Below are 19,058 nucleotides of genomic sequence, written 5' to 3'. Positions count from 1 at the left end.
GCCTAATGAGAAATGTGCTTAAAAGGCAGCTCCCAATCCAAGAACATGGTATACCTCTCCATCTATTTGTATCATCTTTAATTTATTTCTTTCATCAGTGCCTTATAATTTTCTGCATACAGGTCTTTTGTCTCCTTAGGTAGGTTTATTCCTAGATATTTTATTCTTTTTGTTGCAAGGGTAAATGGGAGTGTTTTCTTAATTTCACTTTCAGATTTTTCATCATTAGTGTATAGGAATGCCAGAGATTTCTGTGCATTAATTTTGTATCCTGCTACTTTACCAAATCCATTGATTAGCTCTAGTAGTTTTCTGGTAGCATCTTTAGGATTCTCTATGTATAGTATCATGTCATCTGCAAACAGTGACAGCTTTACTTCTTCTTTTCCGATTTGGATTCCTTTTACCATAATTCAAAAAGAGTCATGTACCAAAATGTTCATTGCAGCTCTATTTACAATAGCCAGGACATGGAAGCAACCTAAGTGTCTACTGACGGATGAATGGATAAAGAAGATGTGGCACATATACACAATGGAATATTACTCAGCCATAAAAAGAAATGAAATTGAGTTATTTGTAGTCAGGTGGATGTACCTAGAGTCTGTCATATAGAGTGAAGTAAGTCAGAAAGAGAAAGACAAATACCGTATGCTAACACATATATATGGAATCTAAGAAAAAAAAAAAAGGTCATGAAGAACCTAGGGGTAAGACGGGAATAAAGACACAGACCTACTAGAGAATGGACTTGAGGATATGGGGAGGGGGAAGGGTAAGCTGTGACAAAGTGAGAGAGTGGCATGGACATATACACACTACCAAATGTAAAATAGATAGCTATTGGGAAGCAGCTGCATAGCACAGGGAGATCAGCTTGGTGGTTTGTGACCACCTAGAGGGGTGGGATAGGGAGGGTGGGAGGGAGGGAGACGCAAGAGGGAAGAGATATGGGAACATATGTATATGTATAACTGATTCACTTTGTTATAAAGCAGAAACTAACACACCATTGTAAAGCAATTATACTCCAATAAAGATGTTAAAAAAAAAAAAAAGGCAACTCCCAGTGCGGTGTTTTTGCATCTCCGTCAAGTGTCCTATTCTTTTTCTGACATCCTGTTGGCATTTTTAGGATTTTGCAACAAATTCACTGGGGAGCGGGGATGATTACGCAACAGTTTTAGGATTTTGCAAACCATTTGTGACTTCATATTATATTTCTACTAAATACTTCTCAGATTTGCAGCATTTTATGAATGATGCATTCATTTATAACTGACCAAGCCTTAAAGTTTTATGTTTCCAACTTATAAATCTTTGGGTTTTATGTAATGTTCATCAAATCTATCTCTGTTGTTATTCTTGCCTCTGTATTATTGTTGCTTTTTCACTCACATGCCTGTAAATTCTTCATGTGATTATTAACCGAATTAGCACAGTACCTATGTTTCTTTCTGTTGAGTGAGGAATTAATTAGATCTTGACAATAAGCATTAATAAGGTAGATGGATAAAAATTGTAATGGATTTCACTGTATTTCATATTTTAAGGTATCTACTTCACAGAGTAACACAAAATAAATCATAGACTCATTACAAAATATAATTTGTTTAAATATAATTATTTTTGAAGAAAAGGTCTTCAGGCAAACTGGCTCGAAAATCCTTTTAAGTGGTCCAAAATAAGACAAAATGGCGGTGGGGGGGAAGCCAGCAGGATGTAAAAATAATCCCATCATTCATAAAATACTATAGATTTAATAAGCAGTTATTAGAGGTATAAAATTAAATCAAAATCAGAAAAATTAAATTTTTTTAATCCTCACAATGTCAAAGAGATGACATAAAAGGACACCCAAGCGGAAACAAAAAATAAAATCAAAAGGAAAAGTGAATTTTAAGTGTTCCAGTCTCTCGATGGAGTGGTTTTAGGTAAAGCTGTCTTTGAACCCATCCTGGCTATAGAAGGCTCATTATTGGAAAGGAAGCTCTTTCTTAAGAGAGAACCTTTTTCCTAGAAAAGCAAATTCCTATGTATTTGAGCCTCATGCAAGGAATACTGAATAACACCATGAATACTGGCATTAACCATCAATTGTGGATGTAGATAAATGCAGAAACGTTTTCATGACTATTTCTCTGAATCAATAAAAGCCAAGGGCACGCTCTTCCTGCTACCTCAATGCAGCTGTTTCTAGAATCCAGCCTTCCAGAACGGACACAGCCCAGCATTCCTAGCCCCCTGAAGCTTCCCTTCTAGGTCCCAGGAGCTGGGCAAGAGCCTCTGGGGTGTGGATCACTAGGCCGTTTGTCTTCCCTCAACAGTGACCAAGTTCACCCACCCACTCAATCCTAAATCAACACCCTTCCAGCCGCAGGGTGACAGCTGTAGAAACAAAAGGAATATTCTCACTGTAATTTCCTGCATCTGTTGTCGAGAGGGGCCAGCCTGTGGAGGAACGTGTGTGCCTGTGAATACCAGCCCTCCTAATCAATCCACGTGGGGAAGCCTGACATCTGCATCCCCCAGCTGTGCTACTGCAGCCCCGGCACCACGTCTTGCTAATCATCCAAGTACAACACCATAAAAGAAAATACTTGCTCACGTGGAATTCTTCTGCATATTTAAGAGGAAGGAGCAATTGAAAGGGCAGGAATACAGAAGAGGTTTTTAAAAGAACCGTATTATGCAATGTGTACAAATATTGAATCATTACGTAGTGCACTTGAAACTAAAATAATGTTAATATGTCAATTATACCTCAATTAAAAAAAAGAACTGAATTATGCTAAAATCTCTGCCTCTCCTTTACAGAGCACTACGAGCTGGGCAGGGACCCAGGGCCACGCAGGAGCCCTCCCAGGGGAAGGGGCCAGACTTTCGGTTCTTCCCTTGTGTCCTCCACACCAGGGAAGAGGGACTGGGTCTAGGTTTTAGGACCTTTAGACCAGTGTTTCCTAAACCTCTGATAGGAATTAGCTGGGGCATTTAGTAAAAATACAAATTCCTGGGCCCCAGTCTATCCCCACAGGAACCTGGCTGTCCAGGGATGGGGCCTGGGTAGCTCTATTTTTAACAAGAGCTACAGGTGATTTTTACCCTCTAGGAAGCTGGGGAGATATTCACATTAGACATTATCAGATAATCTAGAAATAATGGAAGAAGTCACCCCTACAGCTGTCATCTCTCCTCCAGAATGACAGAAACGACTCCAAGACATCCTTCCACAGCGTGAAGGGGACAACAGAGGGACAGAGAACAGGATCTTTGGGTGCAAAGGCTGGGGGAGGGTCATGGAGAGGCAGAGGTGCTCTGGTCAGGACAGACAGCAGCCTGTGGTGGTCGAGCAGCGACCTTCTGAAAGTGCTCTGTGTGCCTGAGGCCTACAGGAGCGAGGGAGTGAGGAAAGCAAGGTGGAGAGGGATGGTGGGGGAGGGACAGGGAGACAAGAGAAGCTGGTAGAGATTTCTGACCACGGATAAGCCAAAGCCACAAGTCATCTGCTTGGCATGATTCAGGTCAAGGGGAGCATGCAGACAAGAAGGACCCCGTCTCCAAATCTGTCCGCTCAGCTCTGGGGATGCAGTGACGCCGTGGCAGGACCCCAACCAGAAACGCAAGGACGTTGGGAGACACGTTTGGCTCAGCTGGCCATACCCTCAGTGGCTGCAGCCCTGGTCCCGTGGTCAGGCCTCTTCAGGGGAAGTGGCTGCTCCAGCGTGGAGAGAGCACAGTGACCCAGGAAGGGAGCTGCAGGGAGACCCACAGACCCCATGCTGAGTGTGGGCACCATGGGAGGAGCCACAGCCCTTCTGAGGTCAAAGACCTGCGATCCTCAGGCCTGGGGACCTGGAGGTCAGCTTGGCACAGCTTTGAGTCCAGAAAACTACCCACAGTACTGGGATTTCCATGTGAATAACCAAGTCCTTGGCCACTGGAGAGTTCTATTTTATTCTTCTAAAATTCAAAAATCGAATTTTTAAAGAATTTTTAAAGAAAAAGAAAAGAAAAAGGGGGATGGAAAGAAAAGCCAGTTAATATTTAGCTGATATTTAGTTTAAAGCCAACTAATATTTACTGAGTATTTACCATCTGCCAGGCTTCACATATGAGCTCTCATTTAAGATCCCAATGATCCTGTGGGGATCCAGGTAGGGAAACGGGGCTCAGAGAGGCCAAGGACCTGCCTTGGGTTACACAGTTAGTAAGTGGCAGATCTGAGCTTTGAAGTCAGTTCTAAGTGACATGGACAACCCCCTCCCCTTAGCCATTATACTCTCTTCCTAAAATAATACCTGTCTGTAGTAGGCAGTTCTGATGTGACTCCTGTGATCCCCTGTGTAATCCCCTCCCTGTAAGCATGGGTGGGACCTGTGACTTGCTTTTAACCAACAGAATATGGTGAAGGTGACAGGAGGTCACTTTGAGCAAGTGACAGAGGACTGTGACTTCTGTCTTGCTAGCAGACTCCCTTGATTGACTCTCTTGCTGGCTTTGCTGAAGCAAGTTGCCATGTTGGGGAGGACCATCCCGCAGCAACTCCAGCCAGAGAGAGTGACCTTCAGCCAGAGAAGAACGGAGGCCCTTAGTCCAATATCCTTGAGGAACTGAAATTCTGCCAACAACTGCTTAGAAGCTTATCTGTCCACACTCGAGCCTTCAGATGAGACCCCACTCCTGGCTGACACCTTGATGACACCTCCTAAGAGACCCTGAAGCAGAGGCCCAAGCTAAGCCATTCCCAGACTCCTGACTCACAGAAATGTGTGTGTGTTTTTTTGTTTGTTTTTGTTTTTCTGTGAATAGGAATCAGGTCTCCTATTTTTTTATTAACAGTTTTTCAATAGATAATATGTGAACATGGTACAAAATTTCGATGACACCAAAGGGCATACAGTGAAAGGCACAACTCTCTCCTGTCTCTAGGCCTTCAGTTCTCTCCAGAGGAAACACTTATGTAGTTTTTGAATATATCTTTCTAGATGTACTCTATAAATATCTACTGGCACTTATGAGAAGTGCTTGAAGTAACCTACCTTTGTCTCTGAAATCTTGGCCTTCAGCCTGCTTTCAAACCCACTGCCTATAAATTCCCTTTCAGGTCATAACCACTCTGCTTTCAAAACCAGGTAAAGGCAATGCAGATATATTTTATCCTTTTTCTTTTATTGCCAAAAGGGGTTATAATGATGAGAGCAGACCCACACATTTTGATTTAGCCTCCAGCCATCTAACCCGTTAATTCTTTGTTTCAACAACTGTCAAGCATATACACAGAAATGTGTTTTGTTTTAAGCTACTAAATTTGTAGCACTTGATTACACAGTGATAGGTAACTAACATATTGACCTTCACAGAAAGTTTATTGCGCCCCAAGCAGACTGTATATGTTCTCAGAGGGTCAAAACCCTCTGGACAGAGCTGTGAGTGGGCAGCATTCTCCACGTAGAAAACTGAAGGTCACAGGGTGATTTCAGGCAATGTGGACAGCAAATCTTTACATCTTTATGAGCAAAATCAGAGAACAAACCTCACCACAAAATCCAGAAAAGCAGACCCCAACTCTGAAAGAGCACCTTGCCCTACCTGAGAAACTAAAAGAGCTGGAACTAGGACACAGAAGTCAGTTCTTGGAAGTGTGCAAATCAGTATAAATAGAAAAATTCAAGAGAAGCAGAACTTTCCAAGCCAGGAGGCCACCCTTCCTTTCCAGCAGGGAAAAGCTGAAGAGAGTGTGTATCAGAGAACAGAAATTACCTTCATACCCAATTTTATTCTCCTTTCTTTGGTGTTTGATGCTTAGGGAGTATATTTCAAATATACTCCCATTCCTTCTTCAGTGCTTTAAATAGAAAGCAGATGTTTCCGGATGGCAGAACGCTTCTTTAGGCAGACAATAACAACCTACTGTTCCCTTGCATAGTCTTTTTAGAGCTGAATAAACACCAATTGTTGCTCATTGAACACATTTTGGAACCTGACAGTAATGGTCCCCAAGAATAATTAGACACTGTGAAATATACGTATGCCTGGAATATGAAAACCACTCGGCAGAGAGACCACTCCCGCTTTGAACGATTTCTGGCTCCATGTGAAATGATTCTGCAAAGAACTGGCATGACTACTTTTTGCAGAAAAAAAAAAAAGAAAGATGATATTTTAATTTATTATAATCCCTCACTTGCCATGTTCACCAGGCTTTTCCTGATAGGAACCTGTAAAACCTCATGATTCTTATTATTCCTGCTTCTATCTGCTTTGAATTAAAACAAACCATTCAGACATTACCCTACAGCCATTTAAACATGTTTCAAAGTCTCAAAGGATGCCCTGATGAGTTTACCTGGCTTGACTCTTGAATCCTTCCACACATCATTCATACAGCAGCAAGAGAAAGGTGCAGCCCCAAGCTCGATGGGCATGGCACTGCCCACCCAGCTTCAAAGACCTTCCCTGGCTCTATGCCCCATAGGACCAGCTCCAAGTGCATCAGAATGATTCACAGACCCCTGAGCACCTGTCCCTGTCCCCTCACCAGACAGGCTCTGCCGCTTTTCTGCTAACACTTCCAAAGCACCTGCATTTTCACATGACCATGCACATGCCCTTCACTGGGGCTAAAATATCTTTCCCCCTTGACTGGCCAGAAAGGCTCCCACTAGTCCTTTGAGTTCTACCATAGCATCTTTTTTTCTTTTTTTTAAAAACTTGGGCAAGGTAGTTATCTTTCTCTCTCTCTCTCTCTCTCTCTCTCTCTCTCTCTTTTTAAATATTTATTTATGTTTTTATTTGGCTGTGCTAGTTCTTAGCTGCAGCACATGGGATCTTCACTGCCTCACGTGGGATCTTTAGTTGCAGGGGGGTGCTTGATCTTTTAGTTGCGGCATATGGGATCTAGTTCCCTGACCAGGGATCAAACCCAGGCCCCCTGCATTGGGACGACGGAGTCTTAGCCACTGGACCACCAGGGAAGTCCCCTACCATAGCATCTTGAGACGTCTAATTTGTGCTCTCATGATACAGGCCCTAGACTGAGCGCCTGTCATGAGGGAACAGAAGCATGGGCTCATCAGGCTCTCAGCCCTCGTTCTAGATGGTCAACAGGCCCCTAGCTGGCAGGGTCAAATCCCTGAGCCTAGGAAAAAGATCTGGGGGAAAAAGGAGATAATGGACAAAAGGTTCTAGCACAATTCTTCCATGCAAAGAATTCTTTCATGCAAACTCACAAGTATATTGTAGTTCTACTTTCACACAAAATCCCCATAATAAAGTTACCATTATTTGCAGATAATAGGATCACACATCTAGAACACCCAAGAAAATCAATTGAAAAAGTGAATATGAATAATGAAATCCAGTAAGGTGATTAGGTGTAAAATTACTAATAAAAAATAACATCAGTAGCCTTTCTATATATACAAACAACCAGATAGACAATATAATAGATTTTAAAAGATCCCATCTAGAGTAGCAGCCAAAAAGATACAATTTCTAGGAATATATTTAAGAAGTAAGCAAGATCTGCACGAAAAAAGCAAAGATAACTTCTCAGGCATACAAAAGAAAACTTTAATAAATAAGACATCCTGTTCTTAAATGAGAAAAGTCAATACGAAGATGTCAATTACCCCTAAATTAATACATACATTTAACAAAATACAAATATCAACAGAATTATTTTTAGAACTAGACAGGGTTATTCATGTGGAAAACTTAACATGAGAGGACAGTCAAGAAAATTCTGAAGATGAAGAGCAATGAGGAGGTTTAGCCATAATGTAGCCAGATATTGAAATGTATTATTATAAAGTTACAGCAAATGAAATGAAGAGCCATGAGCAAAGAAATAGACAGACTAATGGAACAGAACAGAATCTAGAAACAGGAGTCCAAGGAATTAAGAATTTGATGTAGGCAGTATTACACATCAGTGGGGACACAGAAACCATTCCATAAACCCTGTTAGAACAATGGACCAGCAACTCCCTGGGGAAAACCTGCACCTGCTGGACCTTAGCCAGAAGTCCATCTCCTTGTCTGGTCTGAGCCCCTTGAAGGGGGTCACAGCAGACCCATTCTACTGAAGTGATTTCCATCTGCCCCAAAACTGCCCAGATTAACAAAGCTGATAAATGAGAGATATCACATAAGTCACATTTGTCACAAATCTTCCTACTCCACTGACTAGGGATTCTCTTTTTGGGTCACATTTACATCACGGAACAGAATGAGGAAAGTACCCCTGATGAACACTGACAGGCTTTCTTGATGACACTACCTTTATCGTAGAGGGCTTGACAGTTTTTCAGGAGCTCTCAGCCCACGTTCTCCTGCGGGTCTCCTGTGATGTGGGTTTGACGAAGTTCTGGGACTGGTTCACAGGCTGAGGGCTGCCCCAGAGGGCCCATGAGGTCCATTGCCATGTGCTTTGGAAAAGGGTCCGTACTCTCCAAAAGGGGTGGTGGGTCCAGAGCAGTGGGTGAGGATCCCAGTGGTTGGGATGGGGAGAGGCAGAATTTCAGAAAAGCAAATCTGTGATGGAAGGCAAGTATTTGCATGGGGTGGGTGAGGGGCTTCTCTGAGGATGCAGGATAGGGAAACATATGATGGGAAGATGAGACCAAGGACGGGATCAAGGAAGAAAATAAAACTCACCAGCAACACTGCAAGACCATCTCGTGTTCAAACAGCACCCTTCTACTCTTGCACAGAAATTCCTCCCCCTCCTCCAAACGTCCCCCTCTACTCCCGGCCCAGAGTCCAGCAAATCTTCTGGGTTTAGCAGGTGAGGGGGAAATGACTGCAGACATGAGAGGTGTGCTCAGAGACTATAGCAAGTGCTATTTGTGGCTACAGGAGGGGGTGGCAAGAGATGAGGCCTGGGGACTTGCCTGCTGGTCCAGTGGCTAAGACTCCATGCTCCCAATGCAGGGGTCCCAGGTTTGGTCCCTGGTCGGGGAACCAGATCCCACGTGCACGACGCAACTAAGAGTCTGCATGTCGCAACTGAAAGATCCTGCGTGCCACAACAAAGATCCCATGTGCCGCAACAAAGACCCAGTGCAGCCTAAATAAATAAATAAATAAATAGTTTTAAAAAAAGAGATGAGGCTTGAGGGTGGGCTGAAGCCAGATAGTCATGGATTCTGAATGACACGCTAAGAAAATTGGTCTTTATCTTGGGGGCCACCATCTCCAACTGTGCTCAGTGGAAAATTTATGTCAAAGCTATTTTCTCTTCCAAATACAGTCCAAGAAATATATATGTAGGAAAAATGTTAAATGCACTTGGATAGCTGTTCTCATAATTATGGGATATCATCATTAAGAGATTGTGTTCTCTATCCAAGACTGCTGGGTCATGGGTGATGCACCAATGCCCGTCTTTTGAGTTGCACATGGGCGTGTCACCTGCATTTACAAACCAGCCACCGAATCAACAGGCACCTTCTATGCATGATAGTTCATCTATGGAAGGTATCCTAGGATTTCAACATACATTTGTGATTTTACTCTATATGTGGTATATTGAACATTTATACTAAAAAAAGTTATTCCACCTGAGTCTGTGGTGATAAATGGGAGTTTTAAAACAAAAAGCAGAGTTTTATGATTCACGTGCTATGAACACCAAAAGCCAAGAACCAGAAAACATCCAAGTGATGATTTCTAAAAAGTCAGGTGGCAAGCAGCCAAGTCATAACGATTAATGATTCCTGGGACAGCTAATTCAAGAGAGTGCAAAATATTGCCGAAGGAGCAGTTTGAATTCTTCCTTTTGCTGTAACACATCTGTGCACATAGATTTTCCTGCTACACTGCAATGCAAACAAAATATAGAAGACTTTATTCTGTGTCTGCTATGAGGGTATGACTTGGCAACATCATTCCTAATTAAGCAGATATGATTTTCTTTTAAGACTGGAAAAATAATGTTCTCAGTTTTAAATGTTGAGGGCTTTTGTATTCATCTATAGTATACATAAAATGGGGGGAATGGGGAGTGACTGGTAACAGGTTCTGGGTTTCCTTGAGGAGGGAAAAATGTTCTAAAATTAGACTGTGTTGATGATTGTACAAGCTCTGAATACAGTAAAAAGAAATCAATGAATTGTATATTTTATATAAGTAAATTGTATGGTACATGAGTTTTATCTCAGTAAAGCTGTTTTTTTTTAAAGATCAAGTGTAGAAAAGGATAAGAGGGGAAAAGACCCAAGTTTTCTGGCTTGGGCAGTTGAGAGGAAATGTGAGTCATGATGAGTGGACCTTGCCTGTGGACCATCTGGAAGAGATGTTAGAAAGTAAATGGGGGACTTCCCCGGTGGTCCAGCGGTTAAGATTCCATGCTCCCAATGCAGGGGGCCCGGGTTCGATCCCTGGTCAGGGAACTAGATCCCACATGCCGCAACTAAAGATCCTGAGTGCTGCAACTAAGACCCGGCGCAGACAAATAAATAAATAAATATTAAAAAAAAAAAAGAAGGCAAATGAGACCCCTTTTCAGGGTGACTCTTCAAGGTTAGAAGACTAGACTGGGGAACCCACTGCAGCAGCTGAGCAGAAATCACAGGTGGATGAAACCATGCAGGGTGAGTACACAGGGAGAGAGAAGGAGAGGGACAACCCAGCTGGGGGACACCCAGGACAGGGGCAGGAAGAGGACCCACCCTTAGAGATGAAGGACAGGGGTCAGGAAAGCAGCAGGGGAGCCAAGAAAGAGCAGCGGAGCTCAAGAGTCCTCAGGGTCATTCAGGCTGACAGAGCTTTCCAAAAATCCAGTTAGCTTCGTATCATATTGGAAGCCACCATGTAGCCCAACCTTTATCGGGAAAGGAAAACAAAGTGATGGACATATGAAATATATACCAAAATGACTTAACAGTCCTTATTTCGCGTCAGGAACATAACAGGGTTTGGTTTTAATTCTAGTTCCTTTCTTGGCTCTTTTTACCTGTCAGAGACAAAGCTGAAGAAGAGGAGGGCGGCTCCACAAAATCGTGCTGCTTCTCTTTGTTGAGAGTAAGCGGAGGGCCGGGGCGGTGGGGGGACGGCGGGGACTTCCCTGGTGGCACAGTGGTTAAGAATCCGCCTGCCAGTGCGGGGGACATGGGTTCGAGCCCTGATCCGGGAAGATCCCACAGGCCGCAGAGCAACTAAGCCCGTGCGCCACTACTGAGCCTGCGCTCTAGAGCCCGCGAGCCACAACTAATGAAGCCCACACGCCCAGAGCCCATGCTCTGCAACAAGAGAAGCCACCGCAGTGAGAAGCCCGAGCACTGTAACGAAGAGTAGCCCCCGCTCACCGCAACTAGGGAAAGCCCGTGCACAGCAACGAAGACCCAACACAGCCAAAAAATAAATAATAAATAAACTTGTGAATAAATTTATTTAAAAAAAAAAAGAGTAACGGGGAGACTAGTTCAGGCTGTGGAACAGTACATGCTCCCTAGAAGGACCTGATCATCTGTGTGACCTTGGCCAAGTCACTTCCCTAAACATTAACACAACCACCTCAAGGGACTGTTTAGATTAAATGTGATAACATATGCAAAGTGCTTGCTTTCTTTCTTTCCTTTTTTTTTTTTTTTTTTAACTTTTTGGCCACACTGCACAGCATGTGGGATCTTAGTTCCCTGACCAGGGATTGAACCCGCGCAGCCTGCATTGGAAGCGCTGAGTCTTAACCACTGGACCGCCAGGGAGGTCCTGCAAAGTGCTTTTTTGTTAGTAATAGCAGCCAGTTAAAGGAATATTATGATAATATATTAATTACACGCGTGAGACATCACTGCAGGGAAGACAATCCCCTTTTCCACCTTAGACAGCTCAACATGCCCAAAGAGACCTAGCTCTTTCTCCCTATTATCATCAGCAAATTAAACAAAAGAGAATCTTCAAAAAGAATAACTGTGCACTTTCACAATTAAAAATTTTTTTTCATAGCTTAAAAAATTTAGAAGCCTGGGATTTATTTTTTCCTTTACTGGCAAATTAGTACTAACTATGGCAAACTGGTTTTGAGGTTCATTTTTGTCTTTTGGGTTCCTGGGTAGCAGCAAGGGGGATCCTAGTACCAGTTCTAGAAACCAACCATGGTTAAGTATGTAGCTTACCACTCTGAATTTGGGTTCGGGGGGAAAAAGCTCTTTTTGTTTTCCTAGGAACCACTGGTGTAAAATTAGAATTGCATGGTGTGAGGAGGCTGGTAACTTGCCAAGTCAATTGCAAAAGGTGTAAAATACAAAACCAAAGGTGCAGACATACCTCAAAAGAGCATTTGTGATGTATTCATTTACACTATCTATCAGTTGGTCTCTCAGGCTAATAGATATTTTATGTGTGTATTATAATACAAAATTTTCTACAAAAATAGGTGGCAAGTATAGAGTCGCCAGATTTGGTGCGTGCGCGCACACACACACAGACACACACATACATATACGCAAATACAGAACTGGCGAAATTTAAATTTCATGGATAATTTAAAAATTATTTTCATTGTGCTATAATTCAGATATCATAAAACTCACCCTTTTAAAGTGTACAGTTCAGTGGTTTTCAGTTTACTTACAGCATTGTGCAGCCAACACCACTATTTAATTTCAGAGCATTTTCATCACCCCCAAAACCCCATTCATACTCATTATCAGTCACTCCCATTCTCCCCACCTCCAGCCCCAGGCAACCCCTGATCTACTTTCTGTCTCTATGGATTTGCCTGTTCTGGACATTTCATATACATGGAATCACAGTATGTGGCTTTCTGTGTCTGGCTTTTTTCACCGAGCACAATGTTTTCAAGGTTTATCCCTCATGTAGCATATATCAGTACTTCATTCCTTTTTATGGCTGAATATTAATCCATTGTATGGATATACTACATTTTGTCTCTCCATTCATTAGTTGATGGACACTTGTACTGTTTCCACCTTTTGGCTATTATCAATAATGCTGCTACAAATATCTGTGTACTAGATTTATGTGGCCTTGTGTTTTCTTGGCTCTTGGGTTTATACCTAGGAGTGGAATAGTCATATGGTAACTCTATGTTTAAGTTTCTGAGGAACTGCCAGGCTTATTTCCAAAGAGGCTGCACCATTTTGCATACCCACCAGCACTGTCTGAGAATTCCAACGTGCCTGCATCCTTTCCAGAACTTGTTACTGTCTGTCTTTTTTATTACAGCCCTCCCAGTGGGCATGAAGTAGAGGCTAACAGATACCTAACACACCTCTAGTGGGACAATGGTGTACTTGATGAAGGTGACCTACACCCTAGGTAGACACACAGAATGTGTGCCCACTCTGGGCCTCCACTGTCGTTACTTGGGTCGTTGCTGTCCCAGGGAGGAACCCACCTCACACTAGGCTGCCTATTTCAGGGTCTCTTATGAACAGGAGAATTTTTTTAATGCTTTTAGAAATACTGAAAACACAGAAAACGGAGGTTTTGAGAGAGGCAAGGAAGGAGTTCAGTAAATACCGAAGCAAAGGGTTTTTAGGTAAGGAACCTTGGGAGATACAAGCAAAGCTGTAGATTGTGGGCAGGTCATATCTCAAAGACTAGGAAGATGTTCTCCTGGGCTCTGCCATTCTCCCCTTGTCTGGAGTGGCCCGGACAGAGTTGAAACTCAGCATCCCTGCGGGCTGGGGAGAGGTGGTTATGGAAGACCCCAGTGCCTCAGGAACACGTCTACTGTTCTTGCTTTGCTTCCAAGCTATTCTGACCATCTCACAGAGGCTTGAGCTACAAGAAGAGAGCTCCGGATCCTTCCAGAACTTCTCTTGTGCAGCTGGAAGCCCCTTGGCTGCTTCCACACAATGGTGCCTGCTGGTAGAGACTGAGAGTCTGACTGAGAGTCTACCTACAGCCCAGAGCACCCCGCCTTCCTGCCCCCTTGTCTTGGCCACTGTCCTTGCTTCTGTGCCCAACAGCAGCTCTCTCTCAGGTTACCTTCTTTAAAAAGCTACAGAAGCCACTGCTTAGAAGACTAAACTACGACAGGCAGACAGTAGGTTACACAGTCAAGCTCTACATACCTTAGGGAACGGTTCTTGTCCTAGTCCCCCTGCCTGAATCGTTTTCTCTAGACTCCCAGGTCCAGGTTCCCTGCATGGCAGAGTCCCTCAGCCTGGGGAGCCTCAGGTGCCATCTCTTCTGGTCATTTATTCAAAAAGTATGCTGAGACTGTGGAAAACAGTTTGGCAGTTCCTCAAAAAGTTCAACACAGAATTACCGTATGATCCAGCTATTCCATTTCTAGGTATATACCCCAAAAGAACTGAAATCCAGGGCTCAAACAAATACTCGTACACTAATCTTCACAGCTGCGTTATTCACAATGGCCGAAAGGTAGAAACAACCCAAATGTCCACCAACAGATGAATGGATAAACAAAATGGGTTATATACATATAATGGAATATACTATTCAGACATAAAAAGGAATGAAATTTTGACATATACCACAACACAGATGAACCCTGAAAATATGCTGCTAAATGAAATAAGCCAGACACAAAAGGACAAATACTATATGATCCCACTTATATAACTCAAACAGCCAAATGCCTAGAGACCGAGAGTAGAATGATGATTACCAGGGGCTGGGGGCAGCAGAGAATGGGGCGTTACTGCTTAACAAGTACAGAGCCTCTGTTTGGGACGATGAAGAAGGTCTGGAGGGGAGCAGCAGTAACAGGCACACGACACTGTGAACATTCTACATGCCGCTGAATTGCGAACACACTTAGAAGTGGTTAAAAGGCTAAGCTTTGGGATTTCTCTGGTAGCCCAGTGGTTAAGACTCCAAGCTTCCACCACAGAGGGAGAGGGTCGGGGAGCTAAGATCCCACAAGCTGCATGGCGCAGCCAAAAATAAATAAATAATTTTTTAATGTTAAACTTTACGTTATGTATTATTTTCCAACAACAGCAGCAGAGTGTGCTGGGACAGGGCAGGGAAGAGCAGCCCTGAAGAACAGCTCAAAGGCAGCAGAGGGAAAACTGCCAACAGTGCGCGCTGAAAGGGCAGGTGGAGCAGGGGTGGGCACGTTGGGCAAGCGGGAGGGAAGCCAGGGAAAACGGCCAACACCAAGCCCGGGAGCTCAAAGCTTCAAGGAGGGAGCTGTCCAGAGCCTCTAGCGGCTCCGAGGATGCTGAAGACTGCAGAGAGCACAGAGACACCAAAGTGTCCACAGCACTTGACAGCAAGTTGCACCTTCTCAGTAAAAAAGAACTGTGAACTAAAACCATGAGAGGTTTTTCAGCATCAAACCGCAAAGACTAAAAAAACAAAAACAAAAGCCACTTGCCTGCTGAAAAAGTTCTGGAGATGGATGGCAGTGATGATTGTACAACAATGTGAAAACACTTAATGCCAGTGAAGTGCACACTTAAAAATGGTCAAGATGGTACATCAGGGACTTTCCTGGTGGTCCAGTGGTTAAGACTTTGCCTTCTAATGCAGGGGGTGTAGGTTCAGTCCCTGGTCGGGGAGCTAAGATCCCACATGCCTCGTGGCCAAAAAACCAAAAAAAAAAAAAAAAAAGATGGTACATCATATGTTGTGTACATTTTACCGCAATAAAAAAAAAGATTAAAAAAAAAATCCAGCCTGCTAGAGTGGAACGCATCTGTCTCTTTTACACTACTAATGGGGTATGACCGGGAGAGCTCTCTGGGAGGCAATTTATTGAATCACTAATAAATTGATTAAAACTGCATTCTCCTGGGACTTCCCTGGCGGTCCAGTGGTTAAGACTCCGCACTTTCACTGCAGGCAGCATGGATTCGATCCCTGGTGGGAGAACTAAGATCCCACATGCTGCATGCAGCCAAAAAAAACTGCGTTCTCCTGAAGCCAACAACTCCACTTTTTTTTTTTAAACTTCTTTATTGGAGTATAATTGCTTTACAATGGTATATTAGTTTCTGCTTTATAACAAAGTGAATCAGCTATACATATACATACATCCCCATATCCCCTCCCTCTTGCGTCTCCCTCCCACCCTCCCTGTCCCACCCCTCTAGGTAGTCACAAAGCACCGAGCTGATCTCCCTGTGCTATGTGGCTGCTTCCCACTAGCTATCTGTTTTACATTTGGTAGTGTATATATGTCCATGCCACTCTCTCACTTCATCCCAGCTTACCCTCCCCCTCCCCAGGTCCTCAAGTCCATTCTCTACGTCTGCATCTTTATTCCTGTCCTGTCCCTAGGTTCTTCAGAACCATTTTTTTTAGATTCCATATATATGTGTTAGCACACGGTATGTGTTCTTCTCCTTCTGACTTACTTCACTCTGTATGACAGACTCTAGGTCCATCCACCTCACTACAAATAACTCAATTTCGAACAACTCCACTTCTAGGAACCTATTCAAGGGCAATAAATGAGGACGTGCAAAGGTATGAGGGCAAAAGGACAGTCACTGAAGAGCTGTTTATTATACACACCTCCCCCGACACACACACAATCCTTGTAAATAACCTAAATGCTCCAAAGTGAGGGATTGTTTAAATCAAGCATAATATACCCATGCAAGACATATCACTCAGCCTTTAAAAATTGTAGTACTTACTAACATGGAAAGATGTTCTTTTTTCCTTTACCCATCATGATTTATTCTTTACTTCGTTAAATTATCATTCAATGATTTACATCCAGAAGTTACTGAATAAGGAGGCCAACAGGTGTTGCTGAGTACAGTCTGTGTCCCCTTTCCTTCTGAACAGAAACAGCTAGGACTTGAAGGGCTTCAGTGTCACTCAAAATCTCTTCTTCAAAGAAAACAAAACAAACAAACAAAAAAGAACTCATAGGTTCCAGAGTTCCAACAAAAGCTCGCCAACACTAGGACTATAGATGTTACTAAGGACATATAGTATTAAAATGAAAAGAGAAGGTTACAAAAAAGCATCCTACTATGATCTCATTCTTATAAATATGCATACTAATATAAATATATATTAACTTAGCAAATATCTACTCCACAGCTCCATAGTAGAGCTATGCTGGCCATTGGGAATACCCCAGAACAAGACCACCATGGCCTCTGCCTCAGAATCCAGGGAGCTCTGGAGCTACCTGTGTGTGCATGAGAAAGACCAGGGAATGGTGACCACAGAGCTGGGGTTTTCTCTGGCAAGGGAGAAATGAGGGTTATTGAATGCATGCGAGGTGAAGACAGTGAGACTTGCTACAACCTGAAATTGTGTGTGGGCAAGAGAGAGGCCAGTGTCGCTCGCTTCCCAACCTAGAGGTCAAGTGTAGAATCACCTGGACCAAATAAGACAGGTGTGAGAGGACCCCAAACACCACGGTTGACAGAGGGAGAGGGGTAGGTGCTCTCAAGAACTTTATACAGGGACTTCCCTGGCGGTCCAGTGGTTAAGACTCCATGCTTCCACCATGGGGGTTATGGGTTCAATCCCTGGTCAGGAAACTAAGGTCCCCCATGCAGCGCAGCCAAGGAAAAAAAAAAAAAAAGGAACTTTATACAGCACGGTGCCAAGAGTTAACATTATATTGTATACTTACCATTTTGCAAAGATCTTCTGTTAAGTGTTCTTATCTCACACACACATATAATAAGCAAGAAGTGCAGGAGGAAGCTATTGGAGGGAATGGATTTGTTTATGGCATAGATTGTGGTGATAGTTGCACAGGTGTGTTCTTATCTCCAAACTCATTAGGTTGTGTACATCAAATATGTACAGCTTTTTGTATGCCATTTATACCTCAATAAACTGTTTTTTCTTAAAAAGTTTAGCTAGCAAGGGAACAGAAATGACAGAAGCTGAATAGGGATTTGGCACCAACAGAACTGAGACCCAAGGTGCCCTCTAAGTGCGCAGGAGCTTGGCTGGATATCTCCAAACCACGGATTGCCCTAGAAAGAGCCAGAACCCTCATTTTTAGTGGTTGTTTGGGCTTGTTTCTAACTCACAGTTAATCCACTGGTTTCCAACCTACTGACCAAGAAGTGGCCATTTATTATTCATATCTTCCCTGTGGACCCCACTTATTGAAAGATTTTGACCTTCCAGGCAGTATTTATGAAAGAATAATTTGTTTTCTCATTTCTTTATTGACTGAAGTCATTTATAACTTCCAAATAGCTTTCTAATCAGCAGGATTTCACCAAGGTGGCCTCAAGAATTGATAGGATTCCAGCCAAAAAGAAAGGTACATTAGTTACCTGCCCAAGCAGCCTAAAGCAGAACAACTGCCCTTTGTCTTGGGGAAATAATGAAATAGCTTAGACACTGGTTCCTACCCTCCCAGGCCCCTGGGTGGGAACTGCTGGACAGCCATTTCCTTTGCACCCAAGGACATTGCACATGACGCCAAAGACACACACGGGAAGGCACAAGCAGAGAGGACCTGCCCCCGTGGGGACAGCAACAAGTCCCAGCACCACGTAAGGCAGAAGTGACATGTTTAGCAGTTAACATTATGAGGCTGAAACACTGTATGTCTTAAGGGAAGGAAGCCTAGTAAATAAAAATAAATCCCTTGTTCTAGAGCCACCGTGAGTTTACTCTGACATGCAGAAACAATGCACATCTCTCCAGCCTTTTATTTGCTGCAGTCCCACGCACACGGTAGGTCCAAAATATTTGCTGAACTAAATGATTTGTCTTCGATGTAATGTGGAAATTATATCGGATGTGCCCAACAAAGCAAAAATTCCTTTCTATTATTACCCACAATGTCAAGGGCAAATGTGTAACCAGCTCATCTGGTCCAAGAGCTCAGGTGTGGGGGCCCCAGAGCAGGCCTCCTTCAGTTCCGGAGAGCATCCCTGGGACAGCTGGCGAGGCCAGAGCTCTACAGGACTGGACCCTACACTCCATGGAGCAGCTCAGAGTCAAGAGTCGTGGAGAACACCCGGGCAGTGGATTCCCAAGGACACCCGGGGCCAAGAGCAGGCAGGGCTGCTGGAGCACTGCACCCTCCAAGCATCCAGGCCCAGACCTCTATCTACACTCCTAAAAGCCCCTCAAAAATCTAACACTTGGCCCTAGGGACAGAGAGATGAATGAGATGC

General features: G+C 43.5%; 1 protein-coding gene across 2 annotated transcripts in view; it reads right to left on the bottom strand.

Moving 5' to 3' along the window:
• The window catches only part of HOMER2 (homer scaffold protein 2), a 107,156-nt gene that overhangs the window by 57,403 nt on the left and 30,695 nt on the right, over window positions 1–19,058 (bottom strand). The window lies entirely within an intron of this gene.

The sequence above is a fragment of the Mesoplodon bidens genome (assembly GCF_964165515.1).
Source record: "Mesoplodon bidens genome assembly, chromosome: 3".
NCBI classification, from domain to species: Eukaryota; Metazoa; Chordata; class Mammalia; order Artiodactyla; family Ziphiidae; genus Mesoplodon; species Mesoplodon bidens.
This window is presented reverse-complemented; position numbering and strand designations above follow the sequence as displayed.